This window comes from Cherax quadricarinatus, chromosome 47, assembly GCF_038502225.1.
Source record: "Cherax quadricarinatus isolate ZL_2023a chromosome 47, ASM3850222v1, whole genome shotgun sequence".
Taxonomy (NCBI): Eukaryota; Metazoa; Arthropoda; class Malacostraca; order Decapoda; family Parastacidae; genus Cherax; species Cherax quadricarinatus.
In genome coordinates, this window is record NC_091338.1 from 24,039 (window position 1) to 50,249 (window position 26,211).

The 26,211-nt window shown below is 39.5% G+C and overlaps 1 protein-coding gene across 2 annotated transcripts in view; it reads right to left on the reverse strand.

Annotated features, from left to right (window-relative positions):
• Window positions 1–26,211, reverse strand: part of LOC128696589 (uro-adherence factor A) — an 82,903-nt gene that overhangs the window by 17,245 nt on the left and 39,447 nt on the right. The window lies entirely within an intron of this gene.

The window sequence follows — 26,211 nt, forward strand, 5'->3', positions numbered from 1 at the left end:
AATAGCATTACTGGGGGTAACTATAGAAAGTTATTCCTTTCGTATGCCTTCACTCAGAGCATCATCCCTTCTAAAAATGGTGTATTACATGAGAAGGGAGTGTTGCTCTTTATTCTACTCTACCAACATGGAGACAATGTGTACACAATGTAAGGTACAAGCTTCACAAACATGGAAATGAACGTGTATCAACCATAACCAGACGCTTTCGTCTGCTTGTTTACAGATTCCACATCCCTGTCCTCTCTCATTTACTCATTCTCTCTCTCTCTCTCTCTTGTTTACTTGTTTTATCTATTTTACTCAACCTCTCACCCTACATTAAGACTACAGGTTGGCCATCACTAATCTGGCATCACTGGGACCTGTAGTGTGCCAAATTAGTGAGTTTACCAGATTACAGAGTGGTTAGGTTAGAATACACTTAATTAACCTATCAATAGAGAGACTCTGCTACATCTTCCTTATTTTCATCACTGCTTTCTCCTCCACTGGATTGCTGCTGTAGATTTACAACCATCTGCACAATTTCTGAGTCAGTTTAATGATGAAATTTGAGTCAGCATAATAATGAAATTTGAAATTATGCTAGCTGAAATTAGTGCCGAATTAGTGATGGAATCGGATGACTGATTCCCAGATTAGTGATGGCCGACCTGTACAAATATTTTAAGATAAGCATTGAGTGTACAGTATATGCATTTTATCGCTCTAGGGAGCTTTAAATGTATATTACATGTGGGTGGGGTGGCCATAACTACCACACCTGACCTCTTACAGTAAATACTACTCACCTCTCACCCTACAGAAAACTACAAATATTTTAACCCTCTAAGGGTCCAGAGGCCAAATCTCAAGAGTGAAGCCAGGGTACAAGAATTTGAGAGAAAAAAAAATCTTATAGAATTCAAGATATTTGTCATGAGGTAATAAAAAAAAATAGTACAGTGGAACCTCTACTTGCGAGTTTAATCCATTCCATGACCTTGCTCGCAACTTGATTTGTTCGTTTGCAGAGTCAATTTTTCTCATTTAAATTAAGTGAAATGCAATTAATCCGTTCCAGTGGAATTCTGTACTTCAATAATTTTGTTAATATCAACTTTATGGCTTATTTATCTATCTCACTTGATCTAATGACATAATAAACAATATAAACATAGAAAACCGATATATACTCTAAAATGAATAACACATGTAATTCATGTAGTGGTATGGGCAGTGGACGACAGTTTGTCTGGAGACCGGACAAAATACTTCTTGAATAATTTCGCTATCATCATCTATACAGCTTATTTATCTATCACAGTTCATCTAGTATGACATAACAAACAATATAAATAACATAGAAACTTGATATATACTTTAGAATGAATAACATGTGTCATAATATATGTGGCGGCGGCAGCGGCTGACGAGTGTTTGGAGACAGGACAAAATACTCCTTGAATATTTCGCTATCACCAACTCTACGGCTTATTTATCTATCACAGTTCATCTAATATGACATAACAAACAATATAAATAACATGGAAACCTGACATATACTCTAGAATGAATAAAATGTTATTATGTGTGTGGCGGCAGTGGCGGCCGATGAGAGCTTGTCTGGAGACAGAACAAAATACTCCTTGAATATTTCGCTATCATCAACTCTACGGCTTATCTATCACAGTTCATTTAGTATGAAATAATAAACAATATAAATAACATAGAAACCTGATATTTATTATCACACTGGCCGATTCCCACCAAGGCAGGGTGGCCCGAAAAAGAAAAACTTTCACCATCATTCACTCCATCACTGTCTTGCCAGAAGGGTGCTTTACACTACAGTTTTTAAACTGCAACATTAACACCCCTCCTTCAGAGTGCAGGTACTGTACTTCCCATCTCCAGGACTCGAGTCCGGCCTGCCGGTTTCCCTGAACCCCTTCATAAATGTTACTTTGCTCACACTCCAACAGCACGTCAAGTATTAAAAACCATTTGTCTCCATTCACTCCTATCAAACACGCTCATGCATACCTGCTGGAAGTCCAAGCCCCTCGCACACAAAACCTCCTTTACCCCCTCTCTCCAACCTTTCCTAGGCCGACCCCTACCCCGCCTTCCTTCCACTACAGACTGATACACTCTTGAAGTCATTCTGTTTCGCTCCATTCTCTCTACATGTCCGAACCACCTCAACAACCCTTCCTCAGCCCTCTGGACAACAGTTTTGGTAATCCCGCACCTCCTCCTAACTTCCAAACTACGAATTCTCTGCATTATATTCACACCACACATTGCCCTCAGACATGACATCTCCACTGCCTCCAGCCTTCTCCTCGCTGCAACATTCATCACCCATGCTTCACACCCATATAAGAGCGTTGGTAAAACTATACTCTCATACATTCCCCTCTTTGCCTCCAAGGACAAAGTTCTTTGTCTCCACAGACTCCTAAGTGCACCACTCACTCTTTTTCCCTCATCAATTTTACGATTCACCTCATCTTTCATAGACCCATCCGTTGACACGTCCACTCCCAAATATCTGAATACATTCACCTCCTCCATACTCTCTCCCTCCAATCTGATATTCAATCTTTCATCGCCTAATCTTTTTGTTATCCTCATAACCTTACTCTTTCCTGTATTCACCTTTAATTTTCTTCTTTTGCACACCCTACCAAATTCATCCACCAATCTCTGCAACTTCTCTTCAGAATCTCCCAAGAGCACAGTGTCATCAGCAAAGAGCAGCTGTGACAACTCCCACTTTGTGTGCGATTCTTTATCTTTTAACTCCACGCCTCTTGTCAAGACCCTCGCATTTACTTCTCTTACAACCCCATCTATAAATATATTAAACAACCACGGTGACATCACACATCCTTGTCTAAGGCCTACTTTTACTGGGAAATAATTTCCCTCTTTCCTACATACTCTAACTTGAGCCTCACTATCCTCGTAAAAACTCTAAACTGCTTTCAGTAACCTACCTCCTACACCATACACTTGCAACATCTGCCACATTGTCCCCCTATCCACCCTGTCATACGCCTTTTCCAAATCCATAAATGCCACAAAGACCTCTTTAGCCTTATCTAAATACTGTTCACTTATATGTTTCACTGTAAACACCTGGTCCACACACCCCCTACCTTTCCTAAAGCCTCCTTGTTCATCTGCTATCCTATTCTCCGTCTTACTCTTAATTCTTTCAATAATAAATCAACCATACACTTTACCAGGTATACTCAGCAGACTTATCCCCCTATAATTTTTGCACTCTCTTTTATCCCCTTTGCCTTTATACAAAGGAACTATGCATGCTCTCTGCCAATCCCTAGGTACCTTACCCTCTTCCATACATTTATTAAATAATTGCACCAACCACTCCAAAACTATATCCCCACCTGCTTTTAACATTTCTATCTTTATCCCATCAATCCCGGCTGCCTTACCCCCTTTCATTTTACCTACTGCCTCACGAACTTCCCCCCACACTCACAACTGGCTCTTCCTCACTCCTACAAGATGTTATTCCTCCTTGCCCTATACACGAAATCACAGCTTCCCTATCTTCATCAACATTTAACAATTCCTCAAAATATTCCCTCCATCTTCCCAATACCTCTAACTCTCCTCTAACTCCATTTGTTCTCTAGGCTTTCTTAACTTGTTAATCTCACTCCAAAACTTTTTCTTATTTTCAACAAAATTTGTTGATAACATCTCACCCACTCTCTCATTTGCTCTCTTTTTACATTGCTTCACCGCTCTCTTAACCTCTCTCTTTTTCTCCATATACTCTTCCCTCCTTGCATCACTTCTACTTTGTAAAAACTTCTCATATGCTAACTTTTTCTCCCTTACTACTCTCTTTACATCATCATTCCACCAATCGCTCCTCTTCCCTCCCGCACCCACTTTCCTGTAACCACAAACTTCTGCTGAACACTCTAACACTACATTTTTAAACCTACCCCATACCTCTTCGACCCCATTGCCTATGCTCTCATTAGCCCATCTATCCTCCAATAGCTGTTTATATCTTACCCTAACTGCCTCCTCTTTTAGTTTATAAACCTTCACCTCTCTCTTCCCTGATGCTTCTATTCTCCTTGTATCCCATCTACCTTTTACTCTCAGTGTAGCTACAACTAGAAAGTGATCTGATATATCTGTGGCCCCTCTATAAACATGTACATCCTGAAGTCTACTCAACAGTCTTTTATCTACCAATACATAATCCAACAAACTACTGTCATTTCGCCCTACATCATATCTTGTATACTTATTTATCCTCTTTTTCTTAAAATATGTATTACCTATAACTAAACCCCTTTCTATACAAAGTTCAATCAAAGGGCTCCCATTATCATTTACACCTGGCACTCCAAACTTACCTACCACACCCTCTCTAAAAGTTTCTCCTACTTTAGCATTCAGGTCAGCTACCACAATTACTCTCTCACTTGGTTCAAAGGCTCCTATACATTCACTTAACATCTCCCAAAATCTCTCTCTCTCCTCTGCATTCCTCTCTTCTCCAGGTGCATACACACTTATTATGACCCACTTCTCGCATCCAACCTTTACTTTAATCCACATAATTCTTGAATTTACACATTCATATTCTCTTTTCTCCTTCCATAACTGATCATTTAACATTACTGCTACCCCTTCCTTTGCTCTAACTCTCTCAGATACTCCAGATTTAATCCCATTTATTTCCCCCCACTGAAACTCTCCTACCCCCTTCAGCTTTGTTTCGCTTAGGGCCAGGACATCCAACTTCTTTTCATTCATAACATCAGCAATCATCTGTTTCTTGTCATCCGCACTACATCCACGCACATTTAAGCATCCCAGTTTTATAAATTTTTTCTTCTTCTCTTTTTTAGTAAGTGTCTACAGGAGAAGGGGTTACTAGCCCATTGCTCCCGGCATTTTAGTCGCCTCATACGACACGTATGGCTTACGGAGGAAAGATTCTTTTCCACTTCCCCATGGACAATAGAAGAAATAAAGAACAACAAGAGCTATTTAGAAAAAGGAGAAAAACCTAGATGTATGTATATATATATGCATGTGAGTGTCTGTGAAGTGTGACCAAAGTGTAAGTAGGAGTAGCAAGATATCCCTGTTATCTAGCGTGTTTATGAGACAGAAAAAGAAACCAGCAATCCTACCATCATGCAAAACAGTTACAGGTTTCTGTTTCACAGTCATCTGGCAGGACGGTAGTACTTCCCTGGGTGGTTGCTGTCTACCAAGCTACTACCTATATACCTGATGTATACTCTAGAATGAATAAAATGTCATTATGTAATAGGTGGAGGCGGCCACAACCGCTCCCTTTTTGTGGTAAACACTGCCATCTAGAGACGGCCTTTTGAAGCCGTCTATTATTATAATTATGATGTAGTACATTATTACATATGCATTATTATACGTATTATTATTATTATTGTATTACATTATACTATTATTATTATACATATTATTATTATATGTATTATACATATTATTATTATACGTATTATACATATTATTATTACAATATAAATAATTTAATTTTTGTTCACACAAAAAATATAAGAGTTACTGTTATGCGTTATTGATTGTTAAATAATTCAGGTGCTATTTTTTAGCTTAAGACTATTTACTTTGTTTTATACTTAATTCTAACTATAGATTCACTACAAATCTTATGATTACAAGCATTGATCCTGATACCAATCTCTTATTTAACCCTTTGACTGTTTCCGACGTATAAATACGTCTTACGAGCCAATGTTTCTGACGTATTTATACGCACAAATTCTAGCGGCTTCAAATCGCGCGCCAAAGGCCTGGTAGGCCTACACGGGAGAGAATGGGTCTCAGTGGTCGGTGTGCACCCTGTGAAAAAATCTGGGACCTAGCGGTGCATTGTGGGAACGCCATGTTGTCAGTCCATTTTCACCATGCCTCTCGGTAAGAAGTTCCTCACTCCTCGGCGGATTGGAGGTCTTTTGTTCCCAAGTGATAGCTCTAACAGCGATGAAAATGTCAGTGACAGTGAATTCAAGGGTTTTCAAGTGAGTGTTACCGAAAAAAGTGCCCAGGATAACGTAAATAGTGACGAAAACCCAGATGACCCACAACCTTCGACCTCTGGTGCTGTGCCGGCTTGTTCACATTCACCTTCGCCTGTACCAGGACGAAAGAGGAAACTATTTGGTCGTGTACAACACCCTGATGATAGCAGTGATAGTGATAGTGATAGTGATAGTGATTTCAAGGTCATTGAAAGCAGTTCTAGTGACAGTGAGAGTGAATATTCCCCAGTGAAGCGCCAGTATGTACGACGTAGCATGCGGTCTGGTAGTGTTTCATATGTTGTTCCAAGGGGAAGGAGAAACTCTGGGAGCAAATCCCGTGGCCCAACACCACGACCTGATAGTGAAGATGACGATATTGTAACAATGGGTATGAATGGTGACAGTGAGGGAGGAGGCAGTGGTGGTGATAGTGAGGGTGGCACGGCCCATGTGGCACCATCACCGGGCCACGCTACTAGCCACGCGGCTGACTCAGCAGAACAACCAGCCTCACCCTACCCCACACTGCCACAACCTGCACCACCACAACCTGCACAGCCACAACCACGGTACAATATCCAGACCCCACCAGCAGACCGCATCTGGGATTGGCAGGACGGTGACGAGTTTGTTCCCAGTCCCCATGACTTTGATGAAACACAAAGTGGAATAAAGCCATCTTGTCCACTTGGGAACAATGCCAGTGAACTGGACTGCTTTGAGTTATTCTTCGATGAACCCCTGATGGACATCATTGTCAGGGAAACCAACACATACTGTGAATACACCATGGCAAATACAATTCTCTCACCAAAATCACGGCTACACAAGTGGAAGGAGACAACTGTGGCAGAGATGTACCTGTTTTTTGCCACAATAATGCTTATGCCACATGTGTATAAGCACACTGTCACCACATACTGGACAACAGATCGCCTGATTTCAACTCCAGGTTTTAGTGACATTATAGGTGTCAATCGTTTCCTGATACTGTTGCGTATGTTACACTTTTCAGACAAAACCAGGCCTGACAGAAGCGACAGGTTATATAAGATAAGAAATGTGTTTATGTACCTGAAACAAAAGTGCTGCATGTATTTTTATCCCTTCAGGAAGCTTGTTATTGATGAGTCCTTGATTTTATTCAAAGGAAGACTCTCATTCAAGCAATATATACCAAGCAAGAGGAAACGCTTTGGTATAAAGCTATTTGTACTGTGTGATTGCAGAAGTGGTCTTGTTTTAGATATTATTGTGTACACTGGCAGTAATACTTTGAGAGATACCATGAAGTTATTGGGTATCTCTGGTGATGTGGTTCGAACAATGATGGAACCATATCTTGGTAAGGGGCATATGTTATTTACTGATAACTGGTACACAAGCCCCTTACTCAGTGATTTCTTGCGAGTGAACTTGACAGACGTGTGTGGCACAGTGCGTGGTAATCGCAAACATATGCCAAGGTTCGACGCTGGCACTCGCAGAGGTGAGGTGCAAGCCTTTGCTGCCAATGACATCATGGCATTTCGGTGGCATGACAAACGTGATGTCACATTGTTGACATCAGTTCACACAAACAAAATGGTACCCAGTGGCAGGGACAACAGAGAGACCAATGAACCCATTCTAAAGCCTGCAGCTGTCATGGACTACAACCTCAATATGCGCTTAGTGGACAAATGTGACATGCAGATTGGGTTTGCAGACTGTGTACACAAGAGTTATAAGTGGTATATCAAACTTTTTTTCCATCTTGTTGATATCTCTATGCTAAATGCTTATAACATATACAAGTTGAAGACCAACAAAACACCAAAATATGGTGAATTTTGCCTGTCAGTAATCAGACAAATAATTGCAAAGTACAAAGGAGCAACTCCTGCAATAGACCAGCGCCCACAGACGTCATCTCGTTTGAGGCCTGGTGATCACTACCCCATACAACTGCCTCCTACTACTGCCAAGAAAAATGCTCAGAAGAGGTGTTATGTATGTATGCATACCACAAAACGCCCACAAACACGCAGAGACACTCGTTTTATGTGTGAGGAGTGTGAAGTGCCCCTCTGCATATACCCATGTTTCAAAGAGTTCCACAAGCTGCAGCAGTTCTAGGAACGTGGTTAGTGACTGTACATATGTATATATATTATGGAACACTAGTAATAAACATTGTTTTGTATTGTTTGTTTGTGTAAACAAAGTGTATACACAAACTAATAGTGATAAAGTTTGTTCTGTTATTGTGTTGTAAATAATGAGTGTATATTTGAACAATGCACCTTACATTGGTCTCACAGGCCACATAAGTTACCTGGAAAAGAAAAATATTGAAAAATGCAAGAAACCTTTGAATTAGAGTAAATAAAAGAATACCGGGTGGGCGGCAGTCGCCGCTGTTGCCGTACGCACGTCAATTTCTGCAAACTTTGCGGCTCTATATCTCGGTAAGTACTGATGGCAAAAATTTTTTTTTAGGCTTAAAACACTAGTAAAAATATTCCTAACATTTTCATAAGAAAAAATAATTTTTTTTTTTTTCGAATATTTGGCGACATAGAATGACAGTTTCAGAGAGGGCCCTGAAACAGTCAAAGGGTTAATGACTTAAATGAATCAAACAGTTACTGTAATTACTACACTGCAGAACAATCAAAGGCACTTCTCAGTGCCAACAACAACATAACTATCTTTAACTACAATATCAGATCTTTAAGCAAGCATTACGATGACCTCATAGGATTACTAAATTCCTTACATGCCAATATGTCCATCATTACACTAACTGAAACCTGGCTAAAGCCTGATAGTACAGATGTCTATGCCATTCCTGGTTACACAGCCATACACAACTGTAGGCCAGACCAACAAGGGGGTGGCACAGCCATATACTACTCAGACCAACTAGAATGTATCACTAATACTTGCACAAGGGATGAACATGGGGAATATATAATAGCCAAATTCAAATCCAAATACCTACAAAAACCTCTCACATTGATAAACATCTACAGAGTTCCACAGTCAAACATTAGCCAATTTAGTCAAAACCTAGGAAGTATGATAACTGATGCACGCATGAACAAAGATCACTTACTACTCTCAGGTGACTTCAATATAAATCTCCTGCAAGACCAGGACCCACACGTTACTGAATTCACAAACACAATGAGTAACTGTATGTTGCTACCAACAGTAACAAAACCTACAAGAGTTACAGAGACTAGTGTTTCCCTACTTGACCACATCTGGACCAACACCATATCCCCTTTAAAATCAGGCATAATTACAGATAATACCACAGACCACTACCCGACTTTCCTCATAACAACTCTTGGTAAATTACCCCAAGACACTACTAAAGTCACCTTCAGACTTCACAATGAGGCAGCCATTAATAACTTCACAACAGCAGTAGCAAACATTGACTGGCACACTGAGCTAGAAATCTATACAGATATTGACGAATGTATTAATAATTTTCTAAAAAAGACCCAATACCTCTATAACAAGCACTGCCCTAAAAAAAAACTAAACAGATGACAGCTAAGAGACTGAACAGTCCCTGGCTAACACCCAGCATTCTCAAATCCATAAATACAAAACACCAATATGAAAAACAGTACAGAATGGGTCACATAACCAGAGACCAAACAAAACGTTACTCGTCAATCCTAACCAGCCTGATAAGAAGGGCAAAAAAATTGTATTATGAGAACAGATTATCCAACTTACGAGGTGATATAAAAAAGACCTGGAAAACCCTATCAGAAATTCTGGGAACAAAAAAGATATCACGAAATAGCGAAATAAAATTAGCAAAATCAGATGAACCCCAACTCCCACCAACAGAAACAGCAAACAGACTCAATGATTTCTTCTCCACTATAGGACAAAACCTTGCCAAAAAAATCCCAAGCTCAGATACCCCACCAAATGACTACCTCACCGGCAACTACCCGAACACACTGTTCCTAGCTCCGACTAACCCATACGAAGTCTCCCTTATTATCAACACACTAAAAAACAAGGCAGGAGATTTAAATACCTTACCACCCTTTATATACAAAAAAGTGTCACAAGTGCTATCACCAATCATTGCAACACTCTTTAACAAATCCATTGAATCCTCCACCTTCCCTACAGTACTCAAAATAGCAAGGGTCACCCCGATCCACAAAGGAGGAGACCAAACAGAGTTGAATAACTATAGGCCAATATCCAACTTACACCCTCTCTCAAAAATCTTCGAAAAATTAATTCATAAACGAATCTACTCCTACCTTATCTCCCAAAACATACTCAACCTCTGCCAATTTGGATTCAGGCCTAATAAAAATACTAATGATGCTATTATACACATGCTAGAACATATATACACTGCAATAGAGAAAAAAGAAGTCCCACTGGGGATCTTCATTGACTTACGTAAAGCTTTTGATACAGTTGACCATGACTTGCTCCACGTAAAATTGTCACACTATGGTATAAGAGGGCACTCCCTCAACTACCTCAAGTCATACCTCAGCAACAGAAGCCAATATGTGTATGCAAATGGGGCAAACTCCTCTGCACAACCAATTACAGTTGGTGTCCCACAGGGAAGTGTCCTTAGCCCTCTTCTCTTTCTCCTATACATAAATGACCTACCAAATGCTTCACAATTACTCAAACTCACACTATTTGCAGATGACACTACATACGTCTTCTCCCATCCGAGCCCAGTCACGCTAGCCAATACTGTAAATACCGAATTACAGAAAATATCTACCTGGAGGAGGACTAACAAACTTACACTAAACATTGACAAAACCTTCTTCATTCAGTTTGGTAATAGAGCTACAGATGTCCCTCTTAACATAATGATAAACGGATCACCTATCACAAAGCTAACAGAGGGAAAATTCTTAGGAATCCACCTTGATAATAGACTCAAATTTCATACACATATACAACAAATTTCTAAGAAAATTTCCAAGACTGTAGGCATACTATCGAAGATACGGTACTATGCTCCACAGTCAGCCCTCCTGGCCCTATATCACTCTCTTATTTACCCCTATCTCACCTATGGAATTTGTGCATGGGGCTCAACAACAAGTAACCATCTCAGACCACTAATTACCCAACAAAAGGCTGCAGTTAGAATGATAACAAATTCTCACTATAGGCAGCACACTCCACCAATATTCAATACACTAAACCTACTCACCATACAAAACATCCATACTTATTACTGCACCTATTACATACATAGAACACTTAACTCTGATATTAACCCTCCCCTCAAACATCTCCTTGCCAACCTCAACAGAACACATGACCATAACACAAGGCACAGATCACTCTTTGATGTTCCTCGTGTCCATCTCACACTATGTAAAAAACTCAATGCACATAAAAGGCCCTAAAATCTGGAATTCATTACCTGTAAATATAAAAGAAACACTACCTGTTTATAAATTCAAGTCTCTTCTCAAAGATCACTTACTCACCCAAAACCAAATAAATACTGAATAACTGAACATTATAAATTGTATATCTTAAATGTTTCTCACAATTATATCACATAAATGTTAAACCTAAAACCCAATCTAACTTTATTATTTTTTAAATACACTACCTAACAGAATACTCCATTCTACTGAATGTACAACAATGCATACAACCATATGACCTGTCTTTGTAATACTCACTTGTGCTTTATAGTAACCTGTTTACATTAATGTTTTATCACTGATTTCATCATTGCTTAGTTAATCTTAAGTTAATTTTAAGCCAGCCCGTAATGCTATGCATAGTATAAGTGGCTTTGGCATACTGCTCTTACCTGTATTTGTTGTACCTCTGTATGTGTGCTCAAATTTTTAAATAAATAAATAAATAAATAAATAAATAAATAAATATTGGAATGGACAGTGATGTCATTTGTTTACTCTTGAACATAGTCAAGCAAACGAGCATTTCTCCCTCGTTGAGCTCAATTTCAAGGTACTTTTCGGCGTAGGTTAAGAAGCATCTTGCCCAAGTTTCAATAAGATAGTCCACAAACAAATGAGATACAATTCCCTAGATCAAGAGCAAGAGCCCCTCACCAGTGTCAAGGAACCTGCCTTGAGGTCTGCTCGCTTATGGAAATTTTGCTTGTGTATGGAATAAAAAAATTAACCCATCGACTACTCGTATTTGGAAAAACTCGCATGTGGATGTGCTCGCAAGTTGAGGTTCCACTGTATTCTGATCAGTACTTAGCGCGATATAGAGGTGTGAAGTTGACCCTCAATGACTGGGTGGCAGCAACTTCCATAAAGTCCCATTTTTTTTTATTTTACTATTTTATTTTTATTTTACTTTCTAATATTTTTTCCAGTAACTTTTAATGCCTGTGAGACCAATATAATGCATAATGTATACATGTACAATTGTTATATTCAACACAGCAACAACACTAATATTTTCATTATATTGTTTACAAAACTTGACAACAAAAAACATGCAAAGATGTTGTATATTAGTAATGTTCTATTATATATTTATGTATGTACAGTCACTGGACATATTCCTAGAACTGCTTCAGTCTGTGGAATTCTTTGAAACAAGGCATCATGCACAGTCGTGTCTTACATTCCTCGCACATAAACCTAGTGTGTTTGCGTTTTTGTGGCCGTCGTTTTGTTTGTGAACAAACAACACATCTCTTCTGAGCCCATTTCTTCTTAGCTGAAGGAAGCTGTATTAGGAAGTAAACACCTTCCCGCTTCAAACAACTGGGTAATCGGTGATCAGTTCGTGGACGGTTTTGTATAGGTATTGTGACTTGGTACAGTGGAACCTCAGCTCACGAATTTAATCCGTTCTGTGACCTTGTTCGTATCCTGATTTGTTTGTATGCAGAGTCAATTTTCCTCATTTAAATTAACTGAATTGCCATTAATCTATTACAGCGGAATTCCTGCTCTTAGGAGCCATGACAAAATAGTTGAAAATGACGCTAATATCTGTTCCAGAGAGCTCATCGTAAGTCGATTTAATTTTCCCCATAAGAAATAATGGAAATCAAATTAATCCGTTCCTGACACCCCAAAGTATTGAAAAAAAAAAAATTACCACATGAAATATTAATTTTAATACACACAAACTGAAGAAGACATGAACAATTACATGACACTTACCTTTATTGAAGATCTGGTGATGACTGATGGGATGGGAGGGGTGTGTGGATGGTGTTAGTGTTTAAAAGGGGAATCCCCCTCCATTAGGACCTGAGGTGTCAAGTCCTTTTCCGGGGTTACTTCCCTTCTTCTTTTAATGCCACTAGGACCAGCTTGAGTCACTGGACCTCTGTCGCACAACGTATGTCCATAGAGCTCTGTACCTCCCGTTCCTTTGCGATTTGTCTAAAATGGGCCACAACATTGTCATTGTAATAGTCACCAGCACAGCTTGCAATAGCTGTGTTAGGGTGATTTTCATCCATAAAGGTTTGCAGTTCAACCCACTTTGCACACATTTCCTTAATCTCTGAAGTAGACACAATGGATTCCACAACTGGCATAGGCATCTCAGGGTTAGCCCCAAACCCTTCAAAATCTTTCTTAATTTCCATACTAATTCTCACCCTTTTTATCACAGGGATGGCACTAGAAGCTTTCTTGGGGCCCATGGTGACTTATTTTGCAGGTGCAATCACTAAAAACGCTGTGATAATATGATGTTCTGATTGTATGTCTGGATGCGACCGCAGTGGCTGGCTTGTAAACACTGCGCAGGCCACACGTGGACGCGTCTCAAACGGAACGAATCGCGTTGGTCGAGTTTTTTAGCGCTAGTCGAGGCAAAAATTTTGCACTAAAATGTATCACTAGTCGGATTTAATGTTATACGATGCCATTGTTGGTCGAGGGCCCACTGTAATACACAAATAACCTGCACATAGAAGAGAGGAGCTCCTCTCGTCTATGTGCGGGTTATTTGTGTATCGTTCCAGTCACGGTATTGTGCTTCTTTAATAATAATAATAATAATAATAATAATAATAATAATAATAATAATTATTATTATTAATTTAGGGAACTAGAGCAGATCCAGTTCCCTTGATCAAGATCCCCTCACCGAGGACCCTCCCCTGAGGGGGAAGTTTGCATCCTGAAATTTCGTTCGTATCCAGAAGCAAAAAATTGACCGAGCGACTGGCTGGAACAAGTGTAGAAGCCTTCAAGAAGAAGCTGGACAAGTATCTTCACCAGGTGCTAGATCAACCAGGCTGTGATGGATATGTGGGGCAGTGGGCCTCGAGCAGCTACAGCCTGGTTCACCAGGCAAGCACCAGACGAGCTTGGCCCATGGCCGAGCTCAGAGTAGATACTCTCTCAAAACTCTTCAAAGGTATATCAAAGGTAGCAAAGGACTGTTCGTATCCTGAAAAATTAGCATGGTAGGGCATTCATAAGCCGAGATTCCACTGTACTTGATTATTAGTTGTCTGATGACAGAGAAACAAAGTTCCCCATACGGTGATCTGTTGACGGTCTTCATTTGGTACATATTATATGCATTGAGCATTGAAATGTCCCCGAGATGGAAGAGAAACTTCACGTACCACTTGTAACTTATGAACACAATCGGCAAAGCCAATTTGCATGTCACACTTGTCAACCAAACGCATGTTCTGTGTGGTCAATCACTGTCACTGGTTTTAGAATAGGTTCATTCATCACTATCCACTTTGCCACTGTCTTTCATTTCATTATGGTGAATGGATGTCAACAATGTGACATCTTGTTTGTCATGCCATCATAATACCATGATGTCATTGGCAGCAAACACCAGCACCTCGCCACTGAGTGCCTGTGTTGAACCTGGGCATATACTTACGATTAGAATGCACTGTGCCACATGTCTGGCATGTTCACATGCAAGAAATCAGTAAGGGGCTTGTGTACCAGTTATCAGTATACAGTTGGGCCCCACTTATACGGCGGGCTAGGTTCCAGGCTATCGCAGGAAAGCAGAACGCCATTTTTTCCATTTATAAATGCATATAAATGCCAGACAACAAGTTTACACTAAATTATATTAAGTTAGTAATAGAACTAGGCATTAACCCTTTGAGGGTTTCGGCCGTACTAGTACGGCTTACGACCCAGGGCTTTTGACATACTAGTACGCCTAAATTCTAACACCCACAAATCTAGTGAGAGAAAGCTGGTAGGCCTACATATGAAAGAATGGGTCTATGTGCTCAGTGTGTACAGTATAAAAAAATCCTGCAGTACACAGTGCGTAATGAGAAAAAAAAAGCTTTGACCCTGTTTTTGGAATAAAACAGCGACTTTGCACTGTATTTTCGTATGGTATTTATTGTTGTATTCTAGTTTTCTTGGTCTCTTTTTAGAAAATGGATGACATATTACAGAAATTGAGATGATTTTGACTGGTTTTACTATGAAAAGTACCTTGAAATTGAGCGCAAAATAGCAGAAATGTTCGATTTTTACGAAAGATCAAAAGTAAACAAATAATGCCGAGCGTCCAATACACGTCAACTGGTGAGTCTAATATTCTTTCACAAGTGCGCTGATTTTATTTATACCATTTCTACCCTAATGCAGTAGTCTGCATAACAGTAAATCTTCTATTTTTTGTAAGAATAAAAATTCAAAGTGGAAAGCCAAAGAAATATAAGAGGGGCCTGGGGATGTGACTAACGAACAGAGAACTCATCATTTTAGTGCCAGGAATGTCTTTCTTGTTTATTCTGGACCCTATTCGGAAATTGGCATCTTTTGAAATTTGTGTGAAATTGGCAAAATTGCTAAATTCTGACCACTTTACTGGATAGTTGAAATTGGTAAACGGGTGGTTTCTTGTACTCATTCGATAGAAAAAATCGAGTTAAAGCAAAATATTTATGATTTTTGTCAACTAGTACAGTGGGATTGGCCGAAAATAGGGCTCAAAGTGGGCAAAATCGCCAATGCGTAACCATCATCGAGACCGCTAACTTCGCGAGAGCATAATTAAGTAAGTTTTCCATCAAATTTCATACTTTTGGTGCCATTATGATCGGGAAAAGATTCTCTATCATTCCATAAGAAATTTTTTTTTTTAAATTTGGCCGACCCTGAGAACGAGTCTCGGAGAGGGCCTGTCGACACTCAAAGGGTTAAAAAACACAAAGTAAAATACATACACAGTACATTCATTACTTATCTTAAAGTAGTATTTGTAATCTTAATGTAAGGCGAGACGTGAGTAGTACTTATTTGTAGGAAGTCAGGTGTAGGTAGCCCTGGCTCCCCATCTCATACTTAATATACGATATTTAAAACAGCCCAGAGAGTTAAAATACACATACAGTACACTCATTATTTACCTTAAAATATGTGTAGTCTTAATGTAGGAAGAGAGGCGAGTAGCATTTATTTGTAGGAAGTCAGTGTATGTAGCCGGTAGGTGTAGCCCGCCTGGGCTACATCTGCCGGCTACCTACACTGTGGCCCAGAGCCATATTAGCGTCGGCATACCTTGTTCACTGAATTTAATCGTTTCTAACAACTACCTTTAGATGCCATTATAAACGAGGGGAGACATAATGAATAATTCATGCCAAAAATCATAAACAAAAGCAGAGTGGGGGAGTGGCTGGGCCAAACGCAGATTCATACACGTTTTCTCTGGTGCCTGACCAGAGAAAACGTGCTGTTGTCCCTCTGCCCGGTTACCACACAGGTCCACAAGTATTATCATCATAGCACATATAAAATGTGCAATAAATGCCAGACAACAAGTTTACACTAATTTAAGTTAGCAATAGAAATAGGCATTAAAAACACAATAAAAGGTTAAGATACACACAGAGTACACTTATTACTTACCTTAAAATATTAATGTGTGAGAGGCGAGTGGCAGGGTGTTTATTGAATATAATCAGAATGGCACACCATTATCCTTTAACTTGGCGCTTAAAGCAAGAGACTTACGACTCCTCCTCTTATCACAGCTAAGCTCAGCCGCCATCGTCACTGAGTGCCAACTAGTTAATGAAAGAGTAAACGAGAGAGAGAACGAGACACAGAGTTCAGACAATGTAAGAACACAAACCGAACAGGTAGTGGGCAATCACTTGGTCAGGCGAAATAAATGCATATTAATGTGTGTCTACTTTTAGTTCATTCACGTACGTTTGTAAGAGTTTGTAAAACATTTACCTTACAATATTTTTTTATAATAATAATTACCTCAATACAAATACTCTTACATTGTGTACTAGTACAGAATAAACAAACAGCAACACTCCCATTCTCATGCAACACACCATTTTTAGAGCGAATGAAGTTATCATCATAAAAAGCGCTAAACCCACAAGGGTTGTGAATTGGTATATATAGAGTGAAGGCATATGAAAGTAATTTTTTCTAGTTATCCCCCAGTGTTTGACTAAAGAAAATGTAATTCTTCCGACACTACCTACACAGCCGCTTTGTAAACAAATCTCATATTTACGTCAATTTTTATTCTGTGCATGTATCATGTTTATATGCTATGTAATGGGTTTCTTATATAATTTTGAGGAAAATATCAGATGGATTAATGAAAATGTCTATATTAATGTAAAATAAGATATTTAATGTGCCCAAGAGTGATTATTATTATGTAGTATTGGCGTCATGAGTAGAGACACTTAGCGATTTTAACGTGTACCTGTACACTAGCACAGTGTGTAAGTATATTTAGGTACAGGTACACATAAGTATAATTATCAGAGTACATATAAAATACGCAATAACGTTGAAACACTTGAAATTCTGGAAAGTTTCCAGACATAATAGGTGTGGTAATGGAGAATGTAAACTAACCGGGTGGGGTGCGCTGTATTTGAAAGACCGCTTGCTGTATAGCAAATTTTGGACATAATTTATATGTCCGTATTAGCGGAACGCCGTAAAGCGGGGCCCTAGTGTATAATGTATGCTCTTTACCAAGATATGGTCCCATCATCATTCTCACTACATCACCAGAAATACCCAATAACATCCTGGTATCTTCCAATGTTTTACTTCCACAGTTGTCTCCTTCCACCGGTGGAGTCTTTACTGGTGAAATCATTGTATTTGCCATGGTGTAATCAAAATACTTGTTACTTTCCCTGACAATATTTTCCATCAAGAACGGGTCAAAGAATAGTTCAAAGAATTGCAGTTCACTTGCAGTGTTTCCAAGAGAACAAAATGGCAGGAATCCACTGTTATCAAACTGATGGGGAATGGGAACAAAATTGGGATTCTGCTGCCAATCCCAGATGTGGTTTGCTGGTGGGTACTGGACATCATAAGCTGGTTGTGGTTGCACAGGTTGTGGTGTGGGACTGGATGATGATGCACTTTGACCTGGACCTGCTGAGTCAGTAGCTTGGGTCCCAGCCCAGTATCACATGCCCGTGGCACCGCCACCACCTACTGACGCATGTGGTCTATCCATTCCAACTGTAGCCACATCACTTTCACTGTCTACTCCAGGTGTAGGGCCACAGGATGCAACTTTGTCCCCTTGGAACTGCATATGGTACACTATCCAAGCACATGCAGTGTCGTATAAGCCGATGCTTCGCTGGCAAATATGATTCCTCACTACTGCTACTTGAATGATCATCAAGAGCAATAAAATCTAAGTCCATGTCACTATCATCACCATCACTCAAATCCGAGGCCTAGCCATGCGAAAATATTAGTTTTCTCTTGCGACGAGGTACAACTGAACGTGACAGACGCACCAGCAAAAGATTCCCAATACGCCGGGGAGTGAGAGCTTCTTTGCCACAAGGCATGATGAACAAGGCGTACTGAGATGTCGTTCCCACAATGCAATGCAGGTGCCCCAATTTTTTGCTTACTGCACACACTGACCATACAGATGTAGGCCTACCAGCCTGCTAATGCTAAATTTGAAGCTGTAAGAATTATGGCATAGTTCTACAGCTTGTACCCTGGCTTCAAAGCCATAAAACTATGGGACAAACCCTCAAAGGGTTAATAAATTCAACTACCCAATAAAGTGACAAGCAATCTGTAATTTGGCCAATTTCACACAAAATTAAAAAATTGCCAATTTCAAAATAGGGTCCAGAATAAACAATGTAGACGTTCCTGGCACTAAAACACTTCCTCACTTAATCATATTCTCAGGCCTCTACCATACAGCCTCTCCTCACTTAACGACAGAGTTCCGTTTCTAAGACCAAGTCAGCAAACAAATTCGTTGCTAAGCAAGGAGCATACTATAATGGTAATAGGTTTGTCAACCATTTTTTATATTGTTCTAATGTCACCTTTGCACCATTTATAACATTTTTAGTACAGTGTATATTTTTAAATGTTTATACAGTAGTGTAATGAACAGAATAGAGAAAATCAGCTCTAATATACTTTAGGTATGCATACTGATCCGAGAGCCCGTTGTAAGTACAAGTCATTGGTAAACGAGTATGTCGTTAAGTGAGAAGAGGCTGTATTATGCTTGCTTTCAGTATTGAATTTTTATTCACACAAAAAATAAAAGATTTACTGTTATGCAGACTACTGCATTATTGTAAGAATTGCATAAATAATGTCAGCATATTTGTGGACACATCAAACCAACCAGTTGGACATGTATTGGACGAGCAACATAATTTGATTACCCTGGAATATCAGCAAAAATCGAACATTTCCACTATTTCGAGCTCAATTTCAGTCCTGAAACCAATCAAAATCATCTCTTATTTCTGTAATACTGAGGAACCACAGTTGTTGATTGTGTTACTTGTCCAAACAAATCAGTTTTTGAACGAGGAATTTGAGAAAAAATGTCCTGGTTTTTATATGTTCTCTCGGATGTCAACAGACGTGAATAGCTCGGGTCACATGCTCACTCACTCACATTCTGTAAACATCTTTTGAGCATTTGTTGTGGATCTTGTGAAATTTTTTGTTTTATAGTTTTGGTGCAATTTTTTTTTTAGTGAGATACGCCATCATGGGTCTGAAGGACAAAGAGACGTAAGCAAAATGGAAGCAAAAAGAAAAGTTGTAAGAAGCACTGTCGAGTTTAAAAAAGACATCATTAGAAAGTACGAAGATAGGCTCCATGTGGTTGATATAGCAAAATTTTTAGGTAAATCAGAGTCTACAATTAGCCCGACACTGCCAAATACAAAAAATTAAAGCAGCTGACTTTGCAAAAGGTGTGAAAGTGATATCAAAGCAAAGGCCACAAATTATTGAGGTTGAAAAACTTGTTGATTTGCAGACGGCATTATTCATGAAAAAGCTAGGCAGTTGAATGATGGCCTTCTGGAAAAAAAAAGAAACAGAACAAGTGCTGAAGCTCAATGCTTCAAGGCTAGCAAAGGTTTGTTAGATAATTTTAAGGAAAGAAGTGGCATTCATCGTGTGGCTAGGCATGGGGAGGCTGCCAGTGCTGACAAAGTGGCTGTTGAAGTGTTACTGAATTTCAAGAATACATAGAGGCTGAGGGATTTGTTCCCCAACAAGTGTTTGTGACGAGATAGGCCTTTTCATGAAGAAAATGCCCATGAGGACCTACATAACTGAAGAGGAAAAGTTAATGCCAGGACACAAGCCACTGAAAGACAGGCTCACTCTGTTACTGTGTGGTAATGCAAGTGGGGGACTCAAAAGTGAAGGCCTTACTGCTTATCTTTCTTAAAATCCACAAGTTGTTAAGAACATTGTTATGAAAAACAAATTTGCTGTAATGTGGAGGGCCAACACAATAGCTTGGGTAACAAGACAATTCTGTATTGAGTGGGTTCAAGAGGTCTTTGCTCCCACTGTCAAAAAGCCCCATATTAAAAAATGATTTCCACTCAGGGCCCTTTACTTATGGATAATGCTCCTTCTCACCCTCCAAGCTTGGAAAATGAGTTGTTGGAGGAGTTCAGTTTTATGACTGTGAAGGTCTTGCCTCCTAACACCACCCCTTTCATCCAGCCCATGGACCAGCAAGTCATTTCTAATTCCAAGAAACTACACCAAAGCACTTTTTAAAAGGTGCTTTGAAATCACTTCAGAAAAAAATTTAACCCTCAGGGAGTTCTAGAAGGACCATTTCAATATCCTCACCCACATGAGGCTTATAGACAAAGCCTGGGAGAATGTGTCTTCCAGGACCATGCAGTAAGCATGGAAGAAATTGTGGCCTGACTGTGGCAGCCAGGGATTTTGAAGGCTTTGAAGGCGAGCCTGAGCCAGTAGAGGATATTGTACCCCTGGGGAGACCTTAGGTCTAGAGGTGGCTGAAGATGAGGAGATGGTGGAAAAACATAGAACTGAACTCACCACAGAAGAACTTGTAGGCCTTCAGAAGCAGCAGCAACATATTGAGGGGGAGTAACTGTCATCAGAGGAAGAGGGAAGGGATGATGTGTCCATTGCACTTGTCAAGGAAATGTGTGGTAAATGGCATGAAGTGCAAGAGTCTGCTGAAAAATACCATCCAGACAAAGTGGCCATCCGTTTCTCCAACATATACAACAGTGTAATGTCTCAATTATGACAAGTTTTCAAATGGAGCCTGAAACAAATCTCACTGGACAGGTTTTTAGTTAGACAAAGAACCAGTGAGCCAGAACAAGATGCTAGTGGTGAAAAGAGACAAAGAAGAGAAACAACACCAGAAGGACAGCTGCCCGACATATTAATAGGAGGCACTCCTTCCAAGCAGTAACATACCCCCTTCCCCCCCCCCACCCTCCTGCATCCAGTATGCCATTAGCTCTCCTCTGACAGGTAAGAGGCAGTTAAATTTTTATTTACTGTACAGTATTTCAGTTATTTCCTGTACAGCATTTCAATATATCTTCCATTCTATCATATGAGACCACAAGTACAACAAAGTTGCTGTTGTAAATCAAAAATACAGTTGCAGTTTTTCCATTATGCACTGCCTGCTGCAGGAATTTTTTTTTATAAGGTGCACACTTACCACACAGACCCATTCCCTCATATCTAGGCCCAAATTTACCGCACACGGCTTATCTGAATGAGCTGAGCTCATGGCGAAGAAATACGGGACCAACCCGGGCTTCAAAGCTGTAGTACTATGGGACCGACCATAAAAGTAAGGTTAAGAGATGAAAGAAACTAATAAAGTTTGAGTTGTCACAGTTGCTTTTTTTGCTGATGACACTGCTTTTGGGAGACTCTGAAGGTAAGTTGCAGAGGTTAGTGAACGAGTTTGGAAGGGTATGTAAAAGAAGGAACTTAAAAGTGAACGTAGGAAAAAGCAAGGTGATAAAGATGACAAAAAATTTAGGTAATGAAAGACTGGATGTCACACTGGAGGAAGGGAGTATGGAGGAAGTGAATATATTCGGACTTGAGTCCTGGAAATGGGAAGTACAATGCCTGCACTCTAAAGGAGGGGTTTTGGGATATTAGCAGTTTGGAGGGATATGTTGTGTATCTTCATACGTATATGCTTCTAAGCTGTTGTGTTCTGAGCACCTCTGCAAAAACAGTGATTATGTGTGAGTGAGGTGAAAGTGTTGAATGATGATGAAAGTATTTTCTTTTTGGGGATTTTTTCATTTTGGGTCACCCTGCCTCGGTGGGAGACGGCCGACTTGCTGAAAAAAAAAAAATCTGGGAGTGGACTTTGTCAGCAGATGGGTCTATGAAAGATGAGGTGAATCACAGAACTGATCAGGGTAAAAAGGCGAGTGGAGTACCGAGGAGGCTGGAGACAAAGAATGTTATCCATGGAAGCAAAAAGGGGAATTTATGAGAGAATAATTATACTAACACTCTTATATGGGTGTGAATCACGCTGAAACAAGAAGGATGGAGGCAGTGTAGATGCCATGTCTAAGGTCAATGTGCATAATACAGAGAATCCATAGCCTGCAAAGTAGAAGACCAAAACAAAACACTTTCACCATCATTTACACTATCAGTCTTAACAGAGGCATGCAGATACGACAGTTTAGATGCCCCCTCTAAACAGCAAATATCCCAAACCCCTCCTTCAGAGTGCAGGCCGTCTCCCACCAAAGTAGCCCCCCCCCCTCGCCAAAAAAAAAAAAATATTGACATTCACTCCATCATTGTCCTGCCACAGGGGCAAGGATACTACAGTTCAAAACTGCAAATATCCCCACCCATCTTTCAAGAGTGCAGGCACTGTACTTCCCACCACCAGGACACAAATGTAGCTAACCAGTGTCCCTGAATACCTTCATACATGTTACCTTGCTCACACTCCAACAGCACATCAGGTCATGAAAACCACTTGCCTTCACTCCTAATACGCTTGCTGGATGTCTAAGCTTCTCACACACGCACAAAACCTCCTCATCCCCCCTCCCTACAACCTTTCCTAGGATGACCCCTACCCCCATCTTCCCTCCACTACATATTTATATGCCTTCCAAGTCATCCTAATTTGTTATGTCCCATCTAAATGTCCAAACCACCTCAACAACCCCTCTTCAGCCCTCTGGATAATACTAGTAGTAACCCCACACCTCCTAATCTCCAAGTATGAATTCTCTGCATAATATTCACACCACAAGTTATCCTCAGACACATCTCTGCCTCCTTGTTGCAACAAGGAACTACATTAACCCTTTGACTGTCGCGGCCGTATATATACATCTTACGAGGTACCGTGATTGACGTATATATACTCATAAATTCTAGCGGCTTCAAATCAAGCAGGAGAAAGCAGGTAGGCCCACATGTGAGAGAATGGGTCTGTGTGGTCAGTGTGCACCATTTAAAAAAAATCCTGGAGCACGCAGTGCATAATGAGAAAAAAAAAACTCCGACCTTTTTTTTTTTAATTAAAATGCCGACTTTGTGGTCTATTTTCGTATAGTATTTATGGCTGTATTCTCGTTTTCTTGGTCTCATTTGATAGAATGAAAAACATATTATAGAAATAGAGGTGATTTTGATTGATTTTACTATAAAAAGAACCTAGAAGTGGAGCTCAAAGTAGGGGGAAATGTTTGATTTTTGCCAATGTTCAAAAGTAAACAAATAATGCCATTGTCCAATAAATGTCCAACTAGCCATTCTAATATGCAGTCATGAATGGGTTTATGTTATTTATACAATTATTACAGTGCTGCAGTAGTCTGCATAATAGTAAGTCTTCTATTTTTTGTTTGAATAAAAATTCAAAATAGAAAGCAAGTGTAACATCAGAGGGGCCTGGAGACATGACTGATGAACAAAGAAATTGTTATTTTAGAGCCAGGAATGTCTGCATTGTTCATTCTGGACCTTATTTTGAAATTGTCATATTTTTTAGTTTTCGTGAAATTGGCCAAATTGCAAATTTCTAACCACATTATTAGGTAGTTAATCGGTAAATGGACAGTTTCTTGTACTCAATCGATAGAAAAAATGGAGTTCTAAAGAAATAGCTATGAGTTTGGGCAACTGGAACAATGGAATTAGCTGAAAATAGGGCACAAAGTGGGCGAAATAGCCAATTTGTAAACAGTGCCGAGGTCGCTAACTTCTCGAGAGCATAATTCCGTCAGTTTTCCATCAATTTTTTTTTTTTTTTTTTTTTGGTGTCATTACAATGGGGAAAAGATTCTCTATCATTTCATAAGAAAAAAATAATTTTTTTTTTTTTAAATTTTGCAACACCAGGAGGCACCTCAGGATTGGGGGTTGTGACAGTCAAAGGGTTAATTCTGGAGGTCTCAACAGTGAAAGGGTTAAACAACAAAGGCAAAGTGAAGGCACATTAAAAATTCAGTTTCATTAATTTTTATATCTACTTTTCATTCCTAAAACATGAAAATGTGTCCCAGTTACCCACATCTGAAAACATTGAACCGAACATCCTTGCCCGATGACCAAGTGAGAAGTATATGTACCAAACTTTTAAAGGGATTGATACAGCAGATAAGAGTGAATTAACCCTTTGACTGTCGCGGCCGTATATATACGTCTTACGAGGTACCGTGTTTGACATATATATACTCATAAATTCTAGCGGCTTCAAATCAAGCAGGAGAAAGCTGGTAGGCCCACATGTGAGAGAATGGGTCTGTGTGGTCAGTGTGCACCATATGAAAAAAATCCTGGAGCACGCAGTGCATAATGAGAAAAAAAAAACTCCGTTTTTTTTTTAATTAAAATGCAGACTTTGTGGTCTATTTTCGTATAGTATTTATGGTTGTATTCTCATTTTCTTGGTCTCATTTGATAGAATGGAAAACATATTATAGAAATAGAGGTGATTTTGATTGATTTTACTATAAAAAGATTTTTGTTTGATTTTTGCCAATGTTCAAAAGTAAACAAATGATGTCATTGTCCAATAAATGTCCAACTAGCCATTCTAATATGCAGTCATGAATGGGTTGATGTTATTTATACAATTATTACAGTATTGCAGTAGTCTGCATAATAATGTCTTCCATTTTTTGTTTGAATAAAAATTCAAAACAGAAAGCAAGAGTAATATCAGAGGGGCCTGGAGACATGACTGATGAACAAAGAAAATGTTATTTTTAGAGCCAGGAATGTCTGCATTGTTCATTCTGGACCTTATTTTGAAATTGTCATATTTTTTAATTTTCGTGAAATTGGCCAAATTGCAAATTTCTGACCACATTATTGGGTAGTTGAAATCGGTAAATGGGCAGTTTCTGTACTCAATCGATAGAAAAAATGGAGTTCTAAAGAAATAGCTATGAGTTTGGTCGACTGGAACAACGGAATTAGCCAAAAATAGGGCTCAAAGTGGGCGAAATCGCCGATTTGTAAATATCGCCGAGGTCGCTAACCTCACGAGAGCATAATTCCGTCAATTTTCCATCAAATTTCGTGTTTTTGGTGTCATTACAATCGGGAAAAGATTCTCTATCATTTCATAAGAAAAAAATATTTTTTTTTTTTAAATTTTGCGACACCAGGAGACACCTCAGGATTGGGGGTTGTGACAGTCAAGGGGTTAAGGGGCCAAAAACAAAGAGATACTGTTGGAAGCTAAAGAGCCATAAGGATAACTGAAAAGTGGAACAATTTGGATAAGGGAGTGGAAATAAATGACAGCTTAGGTACTTACAATAAGACCTGAATGCCTAGGAAACAAGAATGCCAGGAGG